A 17,774-nucleotide genomic window follows, 5' to 3' on the forward strand; every position below is an offset into this window, starting at 1 on the left:
CAGTCTAATGGGCAGTGGGCAGGGGGGCCGGGCCCTCCTTCTGTTACAGTGGGCACACGGGTCTGGGCAGCACACTGAGCTGGGATCCAGGGGTCCCTGAAGGTCCCCCGACCTGAGGACCACTCTTGGCCGTGTCGAGTGGGGGGCAGCATCCAGCTCTGCAGAGAGGGGCCAGTCGGGCCGGGCTCCCGGGGGTCAGCTGGGCGTCCTGGTGTGCACTGCAGCTCGATTGACCAGAAGACCCCATCAGGAGGGTGTGTCCACAGTGACCTTGGACGTCTGGGGTGACAAGGGCAAGAAGTTCCCCGTGGAGCCCTCACGGGGGCTGGGGGACAGCCCAGCACAGCCTGGACAGAGCTGGGGTCACCAGCTCAGGCTGGAGCAGCCCAGGGCCCTGCACAGGGGGGGTGACCGTGCAGATGTGGGGGTCCCTCACCTCCTACCATCTCGGAGACGAGGCTTAGAGACGGAAGCCGCAGGCTCCAGGTCACTCGCACCGAGTCCCAGGTGCCTCAGGGAGTAGGTGGGGAAACTGAGGCAGGGGTCACGACCGAGCGCTTCCCGCCAAGCCTGTCCCCCGAGGCCTGTGCGGGCAGCTGGAGGCCCAGGGCCGGGAAGCTGCAGAGAAGCTTCTGGGCTCTCTCAGCGGCTCCTGCTGCTGTCCGGTTAAGTGGCCCTGTGCCCAGGGACGCCGCGGAGCCATTAGCCCAGGGACGGCGGCTTCCAGGGGCCCCGGCTGGCAGGCGCCTGCCCGGCTGCACCTCTAATGCACGGCTGCCCTGGGCCCGGGCTGCCAGCGCGCCCGGCTTTTATCTCTGCCCGCCTGGACCTGCCAGGCACGGCACAGCCTGACCCCGAGCCGCGCCAGCCAGAAGCCCCACACCAGCCCCTGGGGCTCCCCACCCGGATCCCGGCAATAGGGAGTCGGGGGGGGGTCTGTGGGCAGCTGTCCCGGGCCGGGGCAGGAAGAGATGCCCCCAAGTGACTCTGAATCAGTGCTCGGGCTGAGCCCCCGGCACTGGGTGAAGCCTCAGTCTGGGCGGGTCTGTCCCACCACTCATTATAGCGCCCCCCACACAGACACCGCTGCCGTCCGCCGTCCCCACAGGGGAAACTGAGGCCCCAGCCAGCGCCCACAGACAGTGAGGAGCGAGGCCAGGATAGCCCCGGGCGAGTGGCCCTGGCGTCCTGGTGGGTCCTGCCCCCCCCAGGGGGTCGGGGCCAGGTTCCAGACCAGGGCTCACGGCCCAGCCCCCGGCACAGAGCCTGGGCTGCACAGGGACCCCCACACTGAGGGCTCAGGCGCGCCCCGGGGGGCAGATCAGACCCACGCTGGGCAGAGGCCAGGCTGGGTTCGCTCAGGGTCATCACCCCTAACCGGACCCCAGGAACGAAGCTGGGCCCAGAGCTCAGGCCTCTGGGTCCGCCAGGTTCCCCAGGACCCTGAGACTGAGCGGTTCGGGGGTCTCAGCCCCGCTGAGCTGGACCCCGGCAGCAGGCAGGGCTCGGAGCAGCTGGGTCCCCCTCCCCACCTCTCGGTTCCCCAGCTCAGCAGCCCGGAACCTCCTCCCCGGCTGGAACCCATGGGGCTCCCCTAGGGTGCAGGAGCTCCCCGAGGGACATGGAGAGTGGGCTACAGAGGGCAGGCCTGGGGCCCCCTCGGGACCCCCACATCGCACGGGCCCCTTTGGGCCAGCCTCGCCCCGCCCTGCCTTCTGCCTGGTGCCCAGGGCCCGGTGCCCCTGGGGCCGGGTTTGCTCACGGGACGCCCCATCTGCCGGGAGTCGGGAGGGTCCCTGGGCCGGCTGGGGCGGGGGCTGCAGGACCTGCTCGAGCTCTGACTGGGGGGAGGTTAGGCTGGGGGGGCCTGGAAGGGGCAGCTCTGCTGAGGGGAGAGGGAGTGGGGGGCGGGCTCAGCTCGTGGCTCCCCACCCCCCACCTGTCCCCACCACCCTAGCCGGACCCCATGCAGGGACCTGGAGCCTGGTGACGAAGCCCACTTCCCCCTCCATGTACCCCCAGCCGCCCATCTATCAGGCTGCTCGGCCCCCTCCAGCCCCGGAGGAGAGACGGGACCCTCCAGGGGCCCCGTGCCAGGCTCTGTGGCCCCAGGCCCCTGCTTCCCAAGCTCAGGAGCCCAGGCCCTTCTCCCAGGCACTTCCCTGGGTCAGCAACACCCACCCACACCCTCCTACAGGCACTCAGGCCCCCTCCTCTCGATGCCCTCCCCTCCTCACCCCTCCTCTCTCGACCCTCCAGCCTGAATGTAGCGGAGCCTGGGCGCGCCCCAGGGGAGAGGGTCTCCGACTCCGAGTGGGGTTCCCCATTGCTCCTTCCTCTCTTCACAGGCGGGGGTCCCGTGGGACTGGCCCTCCCCTGGCCGAGCATGGAAGCAACAGCTGAAACAGGGGTGCAGTGCGGGACCCCAACAGAACTGGGCACAGTGGGTCAGTCCTGCCCTGACGGCCGGCAGAGCAGGGGGAGCTGGACAGAGGCCAGCTAGGGGAGCCCCTCAGTGCTGGGCAGGCCCCGCTGACCGGATGCACAGTCCCAGTCCACCCTGGAGCCGCCCACTGTCCTCAGGGGACCCACCGGGGCTTGGTCTGGGCATGTGGATATGGCCACCCTGGAGAGTCCCCTGACACCACACACACACAAACACAGACACACAAACACAAACATAGACACACAAATACACGCAATGACACACACAGACACACACTCTTACAGATATACACACACTGACATGCACAGGCACACACAGACATACAGACACATAGATACACAGACACATACACACTCACACAGATACACAGACACACACAGATACACACATTAACCACCACCCTCCCACACACAAACACAACACACACAAATATACACAAGGCACACAGACACATACACAAACACAAACACAGACACACATAAATACACACAAGGACACACACAGGCACACAAACACACACAAACACAGACACACTCAAACACAAACACAGACACACACAAATACACGCAAGGACACACACAGACACACAGACACACACAGATACACACTCATACAGATACACACACACACACACAGACATGCACAGGCACACCCAGACATACAGACACATAGATACACAGACATATATCACTCACACAGATACACAGACACACACAGATACACAGAGATGCACATGTTCACACCCCCCCCACACACACAGCTGGTGCTCAGCAAACATTTCTACAAAGTCCCTATTGGCCCCGAGACCCCCGAAGCCTACCTGCTCAGTACACCAGAGGCTCAGGAAGGCGGCTGTCTGGGGGCCGGGCGCGGGGCAGAACTGACAGTTGGGGGGCCCTATCTCTCTCTATCGAGCCCAGCAGATGGGGCCCTGGGGTCTGTGGTCTGGGCTGTGGTTGGGGGGCAGCGAGGGCTTCCCAGCACCTGCTCTCGCCTAGGGCCCGCCCACCCGTCCACACCCCCTGCCGGGAGCCCCTCCCCCCCGAGGGTCCGTGTGTGAGGCGGGCCAGGCTGTCCCTGGGTCCATGTGGGACCCCCCTGGACTAAGGAAGCTCCCGCAGGACCCCCGAGCACAGACCTCCCCCCAGCCTCGCTCCCCAGCTTTAGAATTGCCGGCTGCGGGGCGGGGAGGGGGGTGGGGCGGCCCCTCTGCGCTGCGGGGACAGAGCACCTCGCCCCCAGCACGGAGACCCCTGCCCGAGCTTCGCCCCCCCCACCCCGTCCGTCCTGCCCTGCTCCCTCCTGGAGATCACGCCCCGCTCCCTTCCTGCAGCTCCTCTGCACGCACTCATCCCTCCCCCTCCACCTGCCGCGCCCCTGCGTCCTGCCCCCGGAGGTACCTGTTGGGGAGGACGGCGCCCCACGGCGGGACAGGCAGCCCGGGACAGGCCTGTTCAGGTCCACCTTGGAGCGGGCACCTGCGCGGGGCAGCCGGGCTGGCGGCGGGCTTCCACGCGGACGCCCCCAGCGCCCCAGCCCTCCGCTTCCCCGCCCCTGCAGGGATGACGAGATCTCCCTCCCGGAGTGAGTCACATTGCTCAGAGCCCAGCGGGGCAGCGCTGAGCTGGTGGCCGTGGGGGTGCCCGTCCGTGACTCAGCGCAGCCGGGGGCATCTCAGCCAGGCAGGCAGGGGACAGCCCCCAGCCCGGCGGCCGCCCCCTGGCACATCCTCCTCCCCGCCAGCCCCAGCTTCTCCCCAAAGTCCCCACCAGGAGGCAGGGAGGGGGGTCTCCAGGCAACAGGCTGAGACTGACGCGGCCCCGCCCCCACCGCGGCCAGCGACAACTGCCCCTTCCTGACGGAGCAGCGCAGCCCTGCCCGGCAGAACGGAAGGCAAGGGGAGGCGTGGAGGGGCCTGGCCAGCGGCCAGCTCGGCCTTCGAGTGTCCCTGACCTTGACTCCTCCTGTGACTCCATCTCACCACCCCCAAGCTCCACTCCCACTCCCCCGGGCGCAGGGTCCCGGCTCCAAGACCCCCGGGAAACTGAGGCCCGCAGGAGCCCACGTTACTGGGGGCTCGGAGAGGACACGTGGTGAGGCGCAGGGCTGGGAGGTGCCTTCCGGAGCCCCCTCCACCCCGGGCGCTCCTACTAATGAGGGTGCGTGGGGCAGAGTCACCGGTTGGTAGTAACGACTTCCGTTGACTGGTCACCTACTGCATTCCAGAACGTTCCCTCCCCGCCCCCGTGGATGGAGACACGCTCTCAGACTCGCAGCGGGGAGTGGAGACGGGGCGGCTGGGGGAGGGGATGTCGCAGGGCCCCCGCACGCAGCAGGTCGAGGTCGTGCGGGACGGGATGCTGCATGTCAAGGGGGCGCTGGGGCCGGGGTGGCACGAGGGGAAGCCCAGAGAAGGGCACCGAGTAGCCGGAGCCACACGCCGGGCAGCACCGGAGCTGGAGCCCCGAGTGTGTTGGCTGCGGGGACCCCACCTCCCCTCACCCACTCTCTGACTTCCGGCCCCTTGCCCGAGCTGCCCCCCGCCCCCGCCCCACCAGAGCGCTGCCGCTGCCACACGCGTGGGGCCCCAGGGCTGTCCCAGGCACCGGGCCCCCTGGCCTGCCCACCGCTGCAGGGAGGGGGCGCGGAGGGCGCCGACGCCGCCAGGGGCTGCAGGAGGCATAGCGGGAGCCCAGTGTCCGTGGCTGTGGTCAGCCTGGGGCAGGTGCTCAGGCCGCTCGGGCAGCTGCCCCCTCGCAGGGCAGGGGGAACCCCTTACTGCCAATCCACACTGTGGTGGGGTCCAGAAAGGAGCAGAAGCAAGTGGTGCAGGTGGGCGGGAAGGGGGGCGGCCTGCAGCAGGGCCGGGCACGACCTTGTCTCCCCAAGGCCCCGCGTGGGGGCAGGGCAGCCCCAGGGCTACCCCACGGGCCAGGCTGACCCCAGGGCTACCTCAGCACCCCCTAAACCCCCCCTCCATACACACACCACAGAGGGTGCTGACCAGTGGACAGATGGACAGTCAGGGGCACGTCCTCCTCAGACGGGAGTGACCCTCAGGCCAGCTGTCCTCGGCCGCAGAGAGCAGCTGACAGGAGCGGCCCTCGAGCCCCCCCCCCAACCACAGCCACCCCACGGCGCCTCCGACACCTCCTGTGTGTGCGTGGGGCGGGCCAGGGCTCCAGGGCGGGGCAGGAGCTGCGAGCCTGGCGGGGCTGAGCCGGTCACCGCAGAGTGCGGCCCCGGGGACAGCCGTCTCGGGCTCACCCCCCCACGGCTGCCTTCAGCACCCGAGTGGGCAGGAGCTGCCGGCTGGCTGTGTAGACGCTTTGCTTTGTGGGGGCTTCGCCCTCACCCACTGCCCTGCGGGGGTACACAAGACCCGGGCTCCCCGCATCGCCGCCCTGGGACAGGGTCCCCGGGGGTCGAGGGAGGGGCGGGTAAGGGGCTCTGACGTCGTCCTTCCAGCCCTCACAGGAGCCTCCATTCGTGCATCTCAGGGGGCCCAGAAGGATGGGGGTCTGAGCCAAGAGCGGGCGGGGTCTGAGGGGACCCCGGGGGCAGCCTGCTGGGGCAGGCAGGGAGGGGGTCACTCTGGGGAAGTGGGGTCCAGCGAGGGCGTGGGGTTGATGTTGTGGCACCTGAGGTTCAGTCTGGGGATGGGGGGGTTCATCGAAGGCCCTGAACCACCAGGGAAGGGGGTCAGCAAGGAGGGGGTGACCTGTCCGGTGAGCGAGGCCCACCCCTTGCAGTGTGGGCCAGAGAGCGGCCCATAAATCCGGGGTCTCAGCCCAGAGCATGTCGGCACCCCAAGATCAGGGAGGAGGTCTGGGTACGGCAGCATCAGCGGGCTCGGGGTTGGGGGCAGGGGTGCAAAGTTCAGGCCCAGATTTTGAGAATGCAGAAGCCCCCCCACAATGTACAGGTGAGGGGGGAAGGGAAGAGATCCCTGCCAGGGGTGGGGGTGGGGGTGGGGGTCCCGGTAGGGGTGAAGGAGGAAGGGGACAGCCACGCCCAGGGGGAGCAGACCCCGAGCAGTCGGTGTGTGTGTTGGTGTGGGGGGTCCCTGTGACGTGCAGGGGAGCTGGAAACACCTCTGGGCTTGGGGTCCCGAGGGTCCGAGAAGGTCATGAGCCTTCCTGGCTGAGACACTGGCCAGAGGTGGGCTTTGGGGGTGCCAGAAAGGGGGTTGGGAGGCAGCAGCCCGGAGCCCAGACCAAGCCTCAGGCCAAGTCTTCTCCTGACTCAGCCCTCCGGGGGCTGAGACCATGTCCCCCTGGTCACCTGTCCACCAGGGGCCAGGACAGCGCCGCCAAGGGACGCTGACCAGCCCACAAGGACCAGGGTCCCTGCCCGGCGGGGACCAGCTGGGAGCCAGCAAGGACTGAACGGGCAGAGCCGAGAGGAGACCAAGAGAAGCCTCCGGGGGGCGGGCCGAGGAAAGTTCTGGAATGTGTGGTCCGCAGGGCGAGACACCCACAAGTCTGAGCAGAGGCCTGGGTGACTGAGGTGGGGGTGGGGGGCGCCTTCCCCCCTCCAAGCTGCTGGCCCGGGCAGCGCCAGGCAGCCTGGCGCACGGAGCAGAGCCGGGCACCCCACGCGGCGGGCAAGGGCGCAGCTGCCCCAGACGGGACGTTCGAGGCATAACCCGCTGCCTGGCGCACGGGGGCACTTGGCCAACGTTGGCCACGGGTGCGAGGAGGATCAAACCCACTGCACAGGCACGTCCCAGGCCCTTTCGCCCCAGAGGCCCCTCTGCAGGCCCGAGCTGCCCCTCCCCACTGCGCAGACGCGGGGCGGAGGGGCTGAGAGAGACGCTTCGTCACGAGCGAGGGAGCGGAGCAGGGCCCCGTGATGCCGACCCTGGGCCTCCCCGGCTGCCCCTCGGTGCTCCTTCCCGTGGGAATGGCTCTGGGCCACCAGCGCGGGGGTGGCCACAGCCCCGTGATAACGCCATCCCCAGTCACCCGCCTCGGGGCCCGGGGCGCGGGGTGCCATGTGACTCAGCGGCCCGCACAAAGGGCGCTGTGTGCCCGCCCAGGGCCCTCGCTGCCTCCCGCCCCGCTCAGCAGCAGGGACGCGGGCAGAGGCAGTGCCCCGCCGGCCACTAACATGAGACTCAAGCCCGGGCTTGGAGCAAGGCATCCGTGCCAGCCCGCCCGCCGGGGCCAGCGCCCTCCCCGGCCCACTGGGCCTCTGGGGCGGTGTTCGGGCCGTATTTGGAGCTGCCGAGCGGCTGCTCCCAGGGTGGGGCCCCCTGGGGGGAGCCCTGCCCACTGTACCTGCACCGGGTTGCCACAGGCTGAGACTCAGGGCCGGGCATTCCTGGGATGCCCCCTCAGGGGCCTCAGCTCCCACCCGCTGCCAGCACAGGCATCACCCCCCCACCCCAGACCCTGTGGCCCCCCGCGCCCCTCGCCTGGATGCAGGCAGGGGGCATGCCCGCCCGCCCATCACTCTACCGGGACACCCAGTGCCCACTTGCTGGGGAAGGAAACGGGCTTGAGACCAAGGCACCAAAGCTTAAACCCAAAGGGACCCAAGACCCCTTTCCCCCCTGGCGCCCAGGGGCTGCCTGACCACATGCCAGCAGGAAGTGGCCTTGGGGAGTGATCCCGCCAGACTGCTGGACCGGACTGGACCCTCCCCCGCACACACCCCCACCGCACCCCCCTACTCCCGGCCAGCTGGGAGGGAGTTCCCAGGGAGCACGGTCCTCAGGCCGCCAGGGTGGCTGAGCTTCCCGGGGGGGGGGGGGCGGCACGCCTGAGCGCCCCACAGACTCCCGGGCACAGGGGGCAGACGGGGCTGACCCTCCCCTACGCACGCACCGCATGACAGAGCGTCTGTGCTCAGCCCAGTCTGCCCACCCTGCCCTGGCCCTGGCCCAGGCCCTGCCAGCCGGGAAGGGCGCTGTGGGCACACTCCCAGCTCTCAGCTGCCCCCTCACTCCAGGCTGAGGCCAGGCCCCCGGAGAAGGGGCCGCCCCAAGTCCCGCCCCTGCCTACACTGGCCGCCTGGGCGTGGCCGGGGTGTGAGGCTGAGCTTCGAGGGCCAGAGCCGTAGCACAGGCGGGCCTTGCACACGGCGGGCTGGGGTTCGATCCGCAGCACCCCAGATGGGCCCCCAAGCACCACCCAGAGTGATCCCTGAGAATAGAGCTGGGAGTCAGCCCTGAACACTGCTGGGTGTGGCCCCCCCACAAGGGACATCCCTGGGCGGCTCAAGGGGCGCAGGCAGGCACCTTCCTCTGGGCTTCTGGGGTCCAACGAGCAGCACCCCCACCCCAACGTCGGGGCACAGCTGGGAGGGCAGCTCTTTCCCAGGGGGGCCCTGAGCCCTCCTCAGAGACCCAGACTCCCCTGTTTGCCCCAAAGTCACAGGACAGCAGGGTCCTGGGGTGACGTGGGGGGACCAGGGGCGCCTTGCTGACCCCCTGCCCCCGTGCCATGTTGGGCTCCCTGGCGGGCTGACTCCTCCAGGGGAGGAAGACCCCAGCCCAGAGCTGCCCCTGCCCTGCGGCCAGCTGCCCTGGCTACATACCCCTCCCTGCCCAGGCCCAGGCCCTGAGTCTCTGATGCCAAGGGAGGCCAGGCAGGATCAGAGAGGTTTAGTCACTGCCCCCGGACAGCACAGCGCAGTGCTGGCACCTGCTCCCTCTGGAGAGACCACAGGGTCATCTCTCCTGACGCCACAGCCCGGCCCTGGGAGACGTCTGGTGCAGAAGCGCACTGTGCTGTGGGCCGCGGGAGACGGGCTGGGCGCTCAGGCGGGGCAGCTCCTCTTTGGGCTGCGCTCGGTGCCAAGCCCCGGGGGTGCAGGGCGCCTCCTTTGCTGGGCAGGCGGGGAGCCCCGGGGCCCCTAAGTGGGGCGCAGCTGCTCGGGAGGGGTAATGGAGCTGCGGTGGCGGCTGCTCGGTAGCGGGTGGTCTAATTAACGGCGGCAGAGCGGGGGCTCCTTTCCCTACCCACACACCCCGGGGAGCCCAGTCGGTAGGTGCAGAGCCAGGCCCCGCCCCCCTCCACCCACACCGTCTGGCTGATGTGCGGGTCCGGGGACTGGAATTGCAGGCTCGTAGCGGGTGCACGGGGGTGCTGCTGTAGTCTTTGTTGCTTTCAGCCCAGCACCCTGCCCAGCACCCCTCCATACAGGGGGAGGTTGGGCCAGAGGAGGCAGCGGACCCAGGTGCTGTCCCAGCACCGGGAAACCCCTCACTGACTGGGGGAGGTTGGAAGAAGGGACAGGAGGGTGTGCAAGGGGTGAGGAGAGAAGGAACAGGAGGGTGTGCAGGAGTGAGGAGAGAAGGGACAGGAGGGTGTGCAGGGGTGAGGAGAGAAGGGACAGGAGGGTATGCAGGGGTGAGGAGAGAAGCAGCAGACGGGTATGCAGGAGTGAGGAGAGAATGGATAGGAGGGTATGCAGGGGTGAGGAGAGAAGGGACAGGAAGGTGTGCGGGGTTAAGAAGAGGATAGGCAGATGGGTGTGTAGGAGTGAGGAGAGAATGGATAGGAGGGTGTTCAGGGGAGAGGAGAGAAGGAACAGGAGGGTGTGTAAGGGCGAGGAGATGAGAGGCAGATGGGTATGTAGGGGTGAGGAGATGAGAGGCAGAGGGTATGTAGGGGTGAGGAGATGAGAGGCAGATGGGTATGTAAGGGTGAGAAGAAAAGGGACAGGAGGGTGTGCGGGGGAGGGGGAGAAAGTGCAGGAGGGTGTGCAGGGGTCAGGGGAGAAGGGACACAGGGCCAGTCTGCTGGGACGTGCAGTGTCCCCTCCCCGTGCCCCAGGGCAGGCCGCCTTCCTCCTCCTCGCCAAATGTCAACAAGCCGCCAGCCTGCGCCCAAACCGGTTCCCACAGGGTCCGGCAGGGCTGGGCTCCGGGCAGCAGAGCCCAGCGGGCAGAGGTCGGGGGCGAGGCTGCCTCCCCCCCACCCAAGCCCGGCCTCCCCCTCAGAGACGCCCCTGCCCCTGGAAACAGGCCTGCAGGCCCCGGGTGCCACGGGCACGGCCCCCACGCCACCGAGAGACCACCCGGCCGTGCTCGGAGCAGCCGGGCGGCAGCTGGGCCCGAGAACCAGCCCTGAGCGCGCAGCAGGCCAGGGCCGGACACTCGGGGGCCGGCCCAGACCCAGAGGGCAGCCGCCCCCCACCCACCCCCCGCTGGGCCACCCCGACCCTCCCCACAGCAGCCCCTCACCTCCACTCCGCGCGCAGGTGTGTGGCTGCTCTGTGGGCGCCTCCCAGCTCAGGGCGCCCAGTCTGAGCCTGTCTGGGCACAGCCACAGGTGAGGCCACGCCTGCCCCGCGTGCCCCGCTTCCGGCCCGGCCTCGGCACGGCGCCTCCCCCTCACTCCTGCTCTGCCCTGCGGGGCAACCAGGCCCCCGGGCTGTCCGCCACCCCTCATGCCTCCACCCGCCGGCCCTCCTGAGCCTGGAGGGGGCGGGGCGGTCACTGAGTGTCCGTGGGCCTTAGAGCCCCCATCGGGCCTGTGGAGAGGTGCTGCCCCCCTCTGCCCGCCACCCCCTCCCTATAATTACCACCTCAGCAAGTCCCCTCCTGCTGTTGCCTGGGCCCACCCCCCACCCCCCACCCGCTCTCCTGGGTCCCAACAAACAGCAGCCAGGCGGAGGCAGGAGGGGAGGGGGTGCAGGGTAAGCGGGTGCAGGGGGTGGAGGAATGCAGGAGTGAGAGAGTACAGGAGGCAAGGGGTGCAGAGGTGGGGGTGCAGGGGTGAGGTGTGCAGAAGGTGGAGGGTGCAGGGGTGAGGTATGCAGAGGTGGAGGTGGAGGGGTGAGGTGTGCAGAGGTGGTGGGTGCAGGGGTGAGGTGTGCAGAGGTGGGGGTGCAGGGAGAGAGGGGGTCCAGGAGGTGAAGTGCAGGAGGTGAGGCAGTGCAGGAGGTTAGGGGGTGCAGGGGTGGGGGGCGAGGGGACGTGGGGGGGCAGAGTCGGGCTCAGGCCAGCCACACTGCAGGATTAGCTCCCCCGGGAGCAGGGTTGCAGATGGGCCTCTGGCGCCCCCCCCCACCTAGTGCCCCCCTTGGAGGTCCGGGAACACCCGCCAGCCCCCCGGCCCCCTGCCCAGCTGGGTGCCCCCTGTGGCCTGGCCTCGACCCTCAGGTCTCCGGGCAAAGTCTGCACAGCCAGACCCCTCCCCGGGCCCCCAGGACTGAGAGCCAAATTGTGGCATCTCGGGACCCTGCAGACAGAGACCCTGCCTGCACCCCAGTGCGTGGGCTGGCCACGGGGGTCTTGGAGGGACCTGCCCTGGCCTCACACCACCCTCCACGCTGCCCCCCACGGATGATGCTCGCCTCCTCTCTGGGCCTGGCACAGCCCCAAGCCCTCCCAAGGGGCGGCTGGGGTGAAGGAGGGGAGAGGAGGAATGCTGCGGGGCTGGACGGAAGGACGGACACACTCAGCCCTGGACACACTCAGCCCTGCACGCGGCGAGGGCGCCCCTCGGGCCCACGGTGGGCAGCCTGGCCACAGAGACACTGAGCGGCAGCCACTCGCCTTGCCTGGGCAAGGCTCCGTTCCCAGCACGCACGTACACACACACACACACACACACACACACACACACACACACACACACACACACACACACACACACACACACCGGCCCCTCTGTCTCTGAGAACCGGGGGAGGTGGGGAGTGAACTCATGCATGGACAGAGACGAATTCCAGGCTCAGATCCAGGGCTCAAAGTGCTGGGGCCAAATTCAGCCGGGGGCAGGAGGCATGGGCAGGAAAGTGACTTCAGAGCCTCTCCCTGAAGGGGGCACAGGAGGGGGGCTCTGCCCTGTCTGGAGAGAGTGGGCGCAGGGCACGAGCAGTGAGTGCAAAGTCCCTGGGGTGAGCGAGGGCCCGGGTGGTTCTGGAACTGGAAAACTGGCAGCAGAGCTGAGGGGGGAGAGGGAGAGAGAGAGAGAGAGAGAGAGAGAGAGAGAGAGAGAGAGAGAGAAGGGGCAGGGGGGGTGCATGGGAGGGGGGTGTCGAAGGACAGATGATGGACAGCTGGGGGCAGCAGAGGGACCAGGTCAGGGGAAGAGACCCAAAAGGTGGAGCGGAGCCTGGGCCCTGCGGGGCTCACTGTCCTGGGTCAGCCCTGCACCCCTTTCCCCTGGCAAATCCCCCACTCTGCTGTCTCTGCCAGCCCCGGGGATGCCCAGGGGCCTGCCCTGTCGGCAGGATGCTGTGGGTCACCCCCTCCCACACAGGGGAGCCACCGGGAGCGAGGGGGTGACAGAGAGTGCAGCAGGAGGACAGCCCGACCTCTGGTGCCCGGAGTTCCCCCAGGGCACTCTCCCCACCCACCCCTGCCCCCACCACCGCCCTTGGTGGAGAAGTGCCACTAGGACTCTGATAAGGACCCAGATAAGGAGCCCAGGGAGTCCCAGGCACTTCCTGCCTGCTGGCTGGTGACACCCCACTCCCGACACCTACTCCGTCGGACCCCAGATTCCCTCCTCTCAGCCCACCCCTGCTCCTCGGGGACCCTGGATACAGATGTCGGGGGTGGGGTGAGCAGGAAGGACCCCGGCTCTGACATCTCGGCTGCCCCAGAAGTCCAGAAGTGAGCTGCCCGTTTCCGGAGGCAACCGAGGAAGCCCCCGGCAGGGCTGTTGCCGAGAGCGACAGTCGTATCCACAGGGAGGGCTGAATGACCTTGAGAGGCATTTTCTGCTCACAGGCTGTCACAAGGACATATATTTTTTAGGGGGGGTGACCCTTTTCTGGTGTCTTTGGACCACGCCGTGCTGGGGTGCAATCAGGGACTCCCACGTACCAAGCAGACGCTCGGCCCTTCGAGCCGGGGCCTGCGTGTGAACCTGCGGATTCCTTTGCTACCTGGGTCTGAGACGCGCTGTGCCTTAGGGGAGCCCCAGGGCAGCTGGACTGGCCTCTCTGCCCAGCGCGTGTCCAAGTCCGTGTCTCTCCACGGAGCCTTGAGGCGTGGCCCCCGCGTGGTCGGAACCGACCCTCCAGCTCCCTGAGCCGCCCACGTGACACAGCATCCTCCGCTCCTCCCCTTGGCCCGGCCAGAACTCCCCTCCACTCCGGCCATGCCCGGAAGAAGGTGCTTTTGGGGGCCAGTTAGCCCCCGAGGTCAGCGCCTCTGTCCCCAACGGAGCTGACGTGGGTCCCGTCTGCAGCAAAGAGCGGGAGAGGCAAGAGGCCCCGCGTCCTGCTGCGTCCCTGCCGTGTGCTCACACTCAGCGTCCAGGCCCTGTCAGCCTGGGGGGCCTCCTGGGGCCTGGGAGGCCCGGCCCGAGTCCACCACTCACTGGCCCTGCGGTGGGAGGCGCAGCGCCCCCAGCTGTGAAATCGGGAACAGCAAGGACTCGACCGCCGTGTTTCCGAGTGAATCTGGGTCCACGCCTCAGGAGGGTGTGTGCCCACCTTATGGTGGGAAGCAGAGGGCAGCCCAGCGCGGGGGCGAGTAGCTGCAGCCCCCCCAGACGTCCAGTCACCTCCTGGGCATTCTGTGACCCCAAGGGAGCCGTCCAGCCCAGCCCCGCAGCCTCTCCAGGCTCACCCCGAATCTGACAGAGCTCTGCCGGGGTCAGGGGAGAGGCACTGAGTCATCTCCTCCCGGGCATTTCCAGCCCAGCACCCTGTGTCTCCCCAGAGTCTGGGGCCCAGCACCGGAAGTGACTCCCTGGGGGCAGGAGGGCTCACTGGGTCTGTCTCTGAGAGAAGCTTCTCTCCTCAGCTCCCCACCCCTGTCTCAGGAGAAATCCCCCTGTCGCTCCTCCTCTCCGTTGTGGCCCACTTTCAAACGCTTCTGCCTCCAAGAAGCCCTCTTGGAGTTATCCCATCCTCCCCTACAGAGTCTCTGAACCTCTGGGCCTCAAAGTCACGAAGCACTTTACTTACAAGAGTATTCGCAAGTAACTCTCTCTCACACACACACATACTCTCTCTCTCCCTCTCTCTCTCTCTCTCCCTCTCTCTCTCTCACACACACACACATACTCTCTCTCTCCCTCTCTCTATCACACACACACACTCTCTCCCTCTCTCTTTCCCTCTCTCTCTCTCTCCCTCTCTCTTTCTCTCGTTCTCGGGCCTCTATACTAATCAATGCTCGTGCCTTACTCCTAACTCTGTGCTCAGGAATCACTCCTGGGGGACTAAGTAGGGCATCTGGGATGCCCGGGATACACCTGGGGTTGGCCGTGTGCAGGAGAATCTCCCTCCCCACCATGCTATCATTCTGGCCCAAACTGCATCTCTCTTGAGTGCTTCTTCATGCTCGGTCCGATCCAAATAATCCCACAGGGGTGGACTCACTGCACCCCCGTAGCGACTCCGATGAAGAGACGCCATTCTTCCAGGCAGGGAGATGAGCCCCAGAGCCAAGACTCGAACCCGCTTCTCCGCTAGATCCTAATTTCTCTTGCAGCTTCTCCATGGCTCTATTTTATTCATTCATATTCCAAAACATTTGTCAGGTGCCCTCTGTAGGCTGGGCTCATGCTGGGCTCTGTGGACAAGAGACCACCACCTCTGCCTCACCTGCAACGTAAGTCGCTGGCGTGAGAGAGGAAAATTAATCATGGAGTCACGATTGCAAATTCAATAAACACAAATAACTAAAGGACAATGAAGATCACTGGTGAGGGCTTGCAACACAGAGCAAATTGAGGCAGGACTCTGGAAGCCTTCTTGGGCGAGGTGACATTCCTAAACAAGGTCCTGACAGTGCCAGGCTGGGAAAGAACGGGCCTGGGCCCGAGCACAGGAGGCAGAGGGAGCAGCACCAGCAAAGCCTTTGAAAGGCCCAGGACCTGAGGAACAGGAAGCTGGAGAACGTGGCTGGGGTGGGTGTAAGAGGCAGGGCGGTGAGGACCGGGAAGGCCTGAGAGCTGAGTCTCAGGCACGGAAGCCAGGGCGGGCTCCAGCAGGGGCGGGGGATCGTCTGCACATCACACTGAGTAGCTGAAGCACTCCAGACCGCCCTGACCAGGTCTAAACTACTGGTCAAGACTGGATCAAGATGCCAGTAATCCACCCAGGTCAGGTCTGGTCAGAGATTCATTTGCTAACACCGCAGGGTCCCAACTGAAGAGGTAATGGGGTGCGAGATGGGGCCCGAGTCTCCCAGCACAGAAAAGGAACCATCCATTCCATCCTGTGGGGACAATGGCTCACCCAGCAGATGGGCTTGGTCCACCCAGAGAAGCTGCTCCGAGAGCACATGGCAAGATCCATCTATCAGCCATCCATTCTCCATCCTCCATCATCCTTTATTCCACCCATCATCTGTCCTCAGTCCACCCATCATCCATCCATCCTTCATCCCATCCATCATCCACCCATCATCCATCCATCCATCCATCATTCCATCCATACATCCTCCATTATCCAACCATCCTTCATTCCATCCATCATCTGCCCATCATCCATCCATCCATCACTTCATCCATCTTCCACCCATCATCCATCCATCATCCACCCATCGTTCATCTAGCCTTGATTCTATTTATCCATCAGGAAGGACATCCCTCTGCCAGCAGCCCTCTGCAGTCGAGGGGTCCCCTGGTCTCTGCCTTGCCCCTACTCCTGTCCCTGTCTCTCTGAGCATGGCACTAACATTGGCATTGAGTAACATTGAGTGAGTATTGCAGTGGCAAAGACAATAGCATTGACCTTGAAGTAAGAGGGTGAAGACCTCTGCGGAATGTGCTGGCTCGTCAGCGACGTGGGTGAGCCTGCTCAACTGGGAGACGTCTCCACATTCTGGAATCCCGGCTGAGTCAGACGAGAGCTTCTGACTCCTTGGCTGAATGAGCGAATAGTTCTCCATCTTCTTGGGCTGTTCAGGCTGCTCGGGCCACAGACGTGAGACGTGAGGTGCAGGGGCCCTGTGAGCATTTCCCCAGCGGTTTCTTAGGCTTCTCAAGACAAGCCACAAAATGGTAAATCGAGACCCGACTCAGGGCTTTTGGGGTTACCTGTGGTGCAAATACCCCCCCCCACCACAGTCAAGGTCAAGATACAAAGGCTGAACTCGGAACTGGGGTGGGGGAGCCGAGTGTCACCACTCGTAACTTCTCCCAGGACAGAACGCAGCGGAAGCAGGGGACTTCGGAAGCAGGCGAGTCCCGGGCTGGGGCAGCAGGACAAGCACCACAAACTGGGCCCTTCCGTGGCGGGAACACACGTTCCCACTTTGGGAGGTGGGAAGTCTAAGCCCAAGGCCTGAGGGCCTGGGAAAGGACTGTCCCATGCTCTCCTCGTGTGTGTGTGTGTGTGTGTGTGTGTGTGTGTGTGTGTGTGTGTGTGTGTGTGTGTGTGGTGGGAGGGGGGTTCTGATACTCTGAGGCTCATTAATTTGTGGACACATGACCCTATCTCCATATGCTGCTTATCTCCATATGGCGCTTCTCTGCCCGGACACCCCCCTCTTGTAGGGGCCCCTTCACATGGGACCACCACCCCCAGTGCTCTCACATTACCTTATTCCCCTCTCTGTAGACCAGCTCCAGAGAGAAACACCTTCTGGGCAGTAGCATGTTAGCTTTGACAGGAGACAACTCAACTCAGAATGAGAGCAGAACACGGCAGGATAATTCAGAAGCCGGGTTGGCGAGAGGCTCAGGGTTGGAGAGACAGCTTTGGCTCCGGCTGGAGAAGGTGCTCTGCGAGGCGGGAGCCCCGAGTTTTACTCCCAGCACCATGGGGTCCCCCAAGCACAGCTGGGAGCAGGCAGCGATCGGGAGCAATGTCGCTGAGCACTGTTGGGGGTGTCCCCCAACCGGAAATGAACAATGATAGTTAGGAAGTGAGGTATTCTGAGCATCGATCACAGATTTTCTTTCAGTAAAATTGCAAGTTTGTGACTTAATTCTCCAGGGCTGCCGTGTGCAACCATCAACTCCAGCCCTTGTGACCCCATAAAAAAGCCCCCCTGGCCTGAGTGCCCCAAGATCTCCCTGCTGGTTGGAAAGAGATGGGTTAAAAGTCGGGTGTTCCAAGAATAGTAGAAATAAGTACCAGGAGGTTGACTCCATGGCTTGGAAGCTGGCTTCACATTCTGGGAAAAAAGGCAGCTCAGATAGAGAAGGGAACACCAAGTAAAATGTGGTTGGAGGCCACATGGGAGAATGTAGACTAGAGACTGAATACAATGGGCACTCAACACCTTTATTGCAAATCACAACACCTAATTAGAGAGAGAGAACAAAAGGGAAGACCCTGCCACAGTGGGGGGTGGGGCAGGGGGAGATGGGATGGGGGGGGAGGGATGCTGGGTTTATTGGTGGTGGAGAATGGTCACTGGTGAAGGGATGGGTTCTCGAACTTTGTATGAAGGAAACAT

At 65.4% G+C, this 17,774-nt stretch overlaps 1 protein-coding gene across 4 annotated transcripts in view; it reads right to left on the minus strand.

The window, feature by feature from the left end:
* ADGRG1 (adhesion G protein-coupled receptor G1) overlaps positions 1–4,204 on the minus strand; it is a 28,979-nt gene extending 24,775 nt beyond the window's left edge. The window contains exon 1 of one of the 4 annotated variants that reach the window (XM_055145419.1): positions 3,847–4,204. The gene's annotated coding sequence lies outside the window, so the exon portion shown is untranslated. Of the gene's footprint in view, positions 1–3,266; positions 3,407–3,846 lie in introns of those variants that run through there. The other 3 variants (XM_055145422.1, XM_055145421.1, XM_055145424.1) reach the window with 3 other exon arrangements.
* Positions 4,205–17,774: the final 13,570 nt, after the last annotated feature.

The sequence above is a fragment of the Sorex araneus genome, chromosome 8 (genome assembly GCF_027595985.1).
Source record: "Sorex araneus isolate mSorAra2 chromosome 8, mSorAra2.pri, whole genome shotgun sequence".
NCBI lineage: Eukaryota > Metazoa > Chordata > Mammalia > Eulipotyphla > Soricidae > Sorex > Sorex araneus.